Raw genomic sequence first — 6,787 nt, forward strand, 5'->3', positions numbered from 1 at the left:
GGGGATTTATCTTTGAGAGAACACTGAAATGGGCTTTTGTGCTCCACGTCCCACGTTTACAATTTCCAATAGAATATTATGTTGAAGCAGTTGGTTTTCTAGCATGTGCTGGTAGAAGATTTATCAGGATTGTTTGTAACTTAAAGTAATTTTGCTGCTGCTATTTGTAGCGAGGGCTTATGAAAAATTGAATCTTCAGGCCTGTCGGGGTTGTAATGGCCTCCACTTGTCTGAGTAATGTATTAAGTGCTGATAAAGTTATTTTGAATGAAACACCTTAGGTGTGTTCTTGCTGTGTCGTATCTCTAATTCCATGCTGCAGTTCTTTTTTAAAACACAGAGCAGTTTTGTTTACCTGTTTTCCCGCTACGTTTCTTTTGTGGCTGCAAACTTCCTCAGGCTGACGCTGATGGTGGTGTCACTTCCTTCTCCGTTGCTGCCAGCCTGAGGAAGTTTGCAGCCGCAAACGAAACATAGCGGGAAAACAGGTAAACAAAACTGTTCTGTGTTTTAAAAAAGAACTACAGCATGGAATTGAATGAAACATTTTCATAACAAAATACTGGAGTATAGATTTTCCTTCTATAAAACAAAACCACTTTTCTTAATAAAATAAAGCATTTGTTTTATATATAGCATGATAATGAGCACGCCTTTTAAAAAAATGGCTGCAGCAGATCATCTGTGGATGTAAACAGCAGCAGATTTTTCCTCGTTGCACAACTTAAAACTTGCTCAAAGCTCATAAGTGCAATTTAATTTATCCCGTGCATCATTTCAAATCACTTTGGCTACTCTGTTTGGAACGAAAAGCACTTAAAAATATAAATTATGCAGCCACATATTACAGCTTTGTAAACACACTGGGTTTTAATGAAACCCAATGTGAGTGCAGTGGTATTCATCCTAATAGTCAAGAGAACTCACGCTCAAATATGGGATAAAGATTTCAACCAAAGGATTTCTTTTTCTAACTTATCTCAGAGGAGATTGAGTGAGTAATAGTGTAATCTGGGGATCAGATGCAGCTTTTAGCCATGCTCCCCACACTGCTATTGCAAGATTACTTTGTAATAAAGCCTGCTTTCAATAGAACACACCACATAAATCCATCTAATATTGGTTATAGCTCCAGGAAACAGCACCAGGGGTTAATTTGTCAAAAAAAGAGTGAAAAATCCACAGAAATTATATATGCATCATTTATCCTCCTGGTGGATGTATTTGTTGTTCAGTGCTTTCACACACACAAAAAAAAAAAAAACACACTCATTCACTCCAACCCCCCCTTTCAGGACATTATGTCCGGGACATGAATGAGCAGTCAATTAGCTATTACAATGCTCATTGTCTGTTATTAATGCCCTACTTGTCACTCAGACAGAATGTCTCCATGATGCTCATTAAACTTTTATTATCTAAACGTGACTCATCCTGTCACACACTACATTATCAAAGATGATTTTTAAGCCTGATGCCACATCTGTCGAGGACATTGTGAAAGATTGTTGAGATCATAACATCAGGTGTGAAAAGACGGAGTTACAGATCCCAGAGGAGTGCTGCTGTGGGCAGCGTAGTGTAAAATGGGATAGCCACAGCAGGTTCACCACACCTTGTTGAATCTAATAATACTCGAAAAACCTGGGATAAACACCCCCGCCCCCTTTGCAAAAGCTCTGACAAGAGGAACCATTTGACAGCGTGAGGACTGCATTAGTAACACACCACATCTGGTAATATAAATTATACATGCAAGACTGATCGCAGGGCCACAGGAGGACTCGACACTTTGTTTGGAAGTTTTGTTTTCAAATGCAACAAACTGATGAAGGTTTCCTGTGTTCAAGGGACATTTATTAAAATGGATATAAGAAAGTTTCATTCATTGCATTCAGAATATTTAATAAAATGCAAAAAAAATTGTGCTTCATTTTCTTTTTTATGATGTTTTTTTTAATGATGAATAAATAAACATACATAAATAAACATTTTCTGATCAGAGCTAGGATTGAACCTGCAACCTTCAGATTACTGGACAACCTGCTGTACCTCCCCAGCTACTGCTGCCTATTTATGCAGAGCACCTGGATTTTGAGTTCTATAAATTATGGAGTCCTAAGTGTTGAAAATAAAAGGCAACCTATTCCCTTACTACACTGTAAGAAATGAAAACCAAGTTATGTCGACTGGTTCCAGTACCTAGTAGCTTAAACGTAAAGCGTAACCCCAAAATTCCACTATCTCCGCTCCGCTCCGCCCCCGCTTTCCGCTGCCGCTCGCTTCCAAAAGTCAAATTATACTGTACCCGCTCTACAACGGCTCCGCTCCGGTGCGTAGACCTGAGGTGGGCAAACAAGCATGCGCGGGATTTTCGAGATCTTGCGATACAGTCCGAGTAATAAACGCGGAAGTTAGATCCAAACACCCGTTGTGTAGGAGAAGCATCAAAATGAACTGTTTAATCTGCCCATCATTTGTGTTGAGAGATCAGCAGTGTTTGGATCAACAAAGTGTGACTACTTTGATAGTAGAAACTGTATTTATGGCTTATTTTTGTGCATTTAAACTTCAGCCGCCATTGATAGTTGTTAAAAGTTGTTAAACCTGTGCATATGAAACAAAAAAACGCCTTTTGTTTATCGATTTATTGTGAAAAACGGAAGTTGTGCTTGCTCCTTTTCCTGTTGGGCAGTTGTGATTTCTTTCCATTTACTGCGGAGGTGCTCTGGCACGGATGCTGGAACAGAGGGCGGCGCACTGCGCCGCACTGCCGGAGCACGGCCGCAGCACGGCCGCAGTAGTGGAATTGCTCTGATTGACTACAACGGGACCGATTTTGCTCCGGCGTTCGTGTCGGAGCAGAGCGGAGGTAGTGGAATTTGGGGGTTAGTCTCTTGTCTAAAGGGCTTATGAGGTGTAACTAGAGATGTCCGATATCATCTGCTGATATTGGCATTAAAATATAATTTCTGCAAACATTTGTATATGTTTTTATTTTTTTAACGTTCACATTCCTCTCCCTGGGCTGCCACCTTACCGTGGTGGAGGGGTTTGAGTGTCCCAGTGATCCTAGGAGCTATGTTGTCTGAGGCTTTATGCCTCTGGTAGGGTCACCCATGGCAAACAGGTCCTAGGTGAGGGATCCGACAAAGAGCAGTCCAAAGACCTCTTATGTTGAATAATATAAATGGACACAGTGTTCCCTCGCCTGGACGCGGGTCACCGGTGCCCCCCTCTGGAGCCAGGCATGGAAGTGGGACGTGCCGGTGAGTGCCTGGTGGCTGGATTTTGACTCATGGAGACTGGCCGGGCACAGCCTGAAGAGGAAACGTGTGTCCCCTTTCCCATGGGCTCACCACTTGTGGGAGGGGCCAAAGGAGTCAGGTGCAATGGGTGATGGGTGGTAGCCAAAGGCGGGGACCTTGGCGGTCTGACCCTCAGCTACAGAAGCTGGCTTTTGGTACATGGCTTGTCATTTCTCTGGTGAGGAAGGAGCCTGTGTTGGTGTGTGAGGTTGAGAGGTTCCGACTAGATATAGTCGGACTCACCTCGACACATGGCTCTGGCTCCGGAACCAGTTTCCTTGAGAGGGGTTGGACTTTCTACCACCCTGGAGTTGCCCCCACTGAGAGACGCAGAGCAGGGGTGGGTATACTAGTTGCCCCTCATTTTGGCGCCTGTATGTTGGGGTTTACCCCGGTGATGAGAGGGTAGCCTCCCTCCACCTATGAGTGGGGGGACGGGTGCTGACTGTTGCCTGTGCTTATGCACCAAACTGCAGCTCAAACTACCCAACCTTTTTGGAGTCCTTGGAGGGGGTGCTGGAAAGTGCTCCATCTGTGACTCCCTCGTTCAGCTCCTGTCAGAAGAAGTTTCAATTCTCACCTCTGACAGAACTTCCAAAATGTTCCGGGGGAAGCGAGGGACATTGAGTTTGAGTGGGCCATGTTCCATGCTCCCCTTTTTGAAGTGGCCAACCGGAGCTGAGGCCGCAGTGTTGTGCCTGCCGCAATCCCCAAAAGCACTGGTGGACATAGATGGTTAGGGATGCCGTCAAGCTGAAGAAAAAGTCCTATAGGGTCTTTTTGGCCTGTGGGATTCCAGAGGCAGCTGATGGGTACTGGCAAGCCAAGCGGAATGTGGCCCGGGTGGTCATAGAGGCAAACACCCGGGCATGGGAGGAGTTCGGTGAGACCATGGAACAAGACTTCCATACAGTTTTGAGGACATTCTGGTCCACCATCTGGCACCTCAGAAGGCGAAAGCAGTGTGCTACCAACACTATTTCTAGTGCGGACGGTGTGCTGCTGACCTCTACTCGGGACATTGCGAATTGGTGGGCAGAACACTTCGAAGACCTCCTCAATCCCACCGGCATGTCTTCCAGTGAGGAAATGGTAAATGGCCTGTATTTGATATAGCACCTTCTAGAGTCCTGGAACCCCCCAAGGTGCTTTACAACACAATCAGTCATCCACCCATTCACACGCTGGTGGGGATGAGCTATGATGTAGCCACAGCTGCCCTGGGACGTATTGACAGAAAGAAGAAGAAGAAGAAGAAGAAGAAGAAGAAGAAGAAGAAGAAGAAGAAGAAGAAGAAGAAGAAGAAGAAGAAGAAAATATCATTTCTAGAGCGCATCTCAAGGTAAAAATCACAAGGCGAGGCTGCCAAGCACTGGCACCACCTGTCCCTCTGACCACCACCAGCAGGCGGGGTGGGGGTGGGGGTGGGGGGGTGGTTTGAGTGTCTTGCCCAAGGATACAACAACAGCAACAGCAGCAGCTCGAACCCGCAACCTTCCGATCACAGGGCGAGCACTTAACTCCTGTGCCACCATTACCTCCAGGAAGCAGGGTTCGGGGACTTTGGCTTGGGCTCTCCAATGTCTGGTGCTGAGGTCAATGTGATTGTCAAAAAGCTCCTCAGTGGCAAGACCCTGGGAGTAGATGAGATCCGCCCAGAGTTCCTTAAGGTTCTGGATGTTGTAGGGCTATGTTGGATGACGCAGCTGTGCAAAATCACATGGACATCGGGGGCAGTTCCACTGGATTGGCAGACCGGGGTGGTGGTCCCCCTATTTAAAAAGGGGGACCACATTGAGTGTTCCAACTACAGGGGGATCATACTTCTGAGCCTCCCTGGTAAAGTCTATTCCGGGGTTCTGGGGAGAAGGGTCAGGCAGATTGTCGAACGTCGGATTCAGGAGTAGCAATGTGACGGCTGAGACTCTCACGGTGTGCACTGGAGTGCAGCAAATGCTGCGACAAAAACCGTTCCACTGCCGTTTCGCGCCACTGATGCTTCCAGTGTGCAGTAGGGGTAAGACCCTGTACACACCTAGCTGGTATCCCACAAAACAAAAACATTTCTTTCATACAGTTTGGCCTGTCATTAAGTGAAGATGGTCAACACTGAAAGCAATTCTTTCAAAAACTCCAGTCACAAAGGAGGTTTGCAAATTCCAATTTGTCAGTATTTGTTTGTGCACGTAAATATCTGGGCTTTTAGGTTTTGCAACGTAACTACACTGACGTCACATGTGTGACCTTTGTTTGCCTTTCACTTTCTTGTTTTTACAAGCTCAGTTACTGCTCCCAGTAGAAGGACAGAGGTGAAGGATGACACTAAGGAGGGTTATTGCCCACCACCCAGTTATTCCGCATCCAAGGAATGTTTCTCGACAAACATGCCAAAAATTTGTGGAACTACTGGTGCCTTCAGGCTTGGCATGCCTATGAATGTGCTTCACAATGGATGAAGATTTTTTTTCGTAGATTGGCAGAGGAGGATATTTGGCTTTGCAAAAACCGATTATGTGTTTACACGGCCCAAAGTCCATCATGGAGAACTTATATTTTGCAGGAGCCAAGAAACCAGCACAAGCTCTGTGATTTGCAGACAGCTGTTCAAGAGGCTGCATTGAATCCCAAAATAAATATCTGAATAATCAACATTTTGCATGAATTAAAGTTATTTTGTTCACCTTTATCACTTCATTTCCACTTGAGTTACAACCCTGGTCAATTGCTCTGTTTGTCTTTATTTTCACATTCAGCAGCAAAACTACGGCTCCTTTTAAATTCCCCACATTGACCTCCTTTCCTCTGTCACATACTCGTTAACATGCAGATTAGCACATTGGGGTTATGTGTGTGGTTCTGGAGAACCTGGGGATTAACCCACTGACGCACAGATCAGCTGATGAACCTGAGACTCCTGAGCCACATCCAATTAGAGTTGCCGCCAAGGGTTTAAGAGTGTTTCAACAAAACAGACAAAATCCAGGTAGAAGCTTTTAAAAGCAAAATCTAATCCAAGCAGCAATCAACGAGACAATAAAGATGCAAATGGCAGCATTTGGGTAGTTTTTATGCCATCAAAAAGGTAAATTTTCAGCATTTTCACATCTATGCTAAAAGTCAATCGCACAGCTGCTTTTAACAAAACTGAACTATTTGAATTCATTAAATGGGATATTTTCTTCTCCCTTTTAGATTATATTCGGATCTATTTTGAATAGTCAATATCAAATTCTTCCTTTGGACCCGTGAGACCCTTAAGGAGTCAGATGGACCCACTGTCACTGCTGGGTGTGCCGACTGGCAGTCACAGCATTAAATTCAGTTAGGTGGGAACACCTGCTCCAGAACTGTAATAACTATTTAGCTGTTTGAGAAAAAAAATCTGATGGCAACACTGAGCGCAGGTGAGAAATAATTACCTCATTTCTGAAGCTTATGGAGAGGCTCCATTTAAAATCCCCAAACACTCGCTTACACGT

This window comes from Nothobranchius furzeri, chromosome 14, assembly GCF_043380555.1.
Source record: "Nothobranchius furzeri strain GRZ-AD chromosome 14, NfurGRZ-RIMD1, whole genome shotgun sequence".
Lineage (NCBI taxonomy): Eukaryota > Metazoa > Chordata > Actinopteri > Cyprinodontiformes > Nothobranchiidae > Nothobranchius > Nothobranchius furzeri.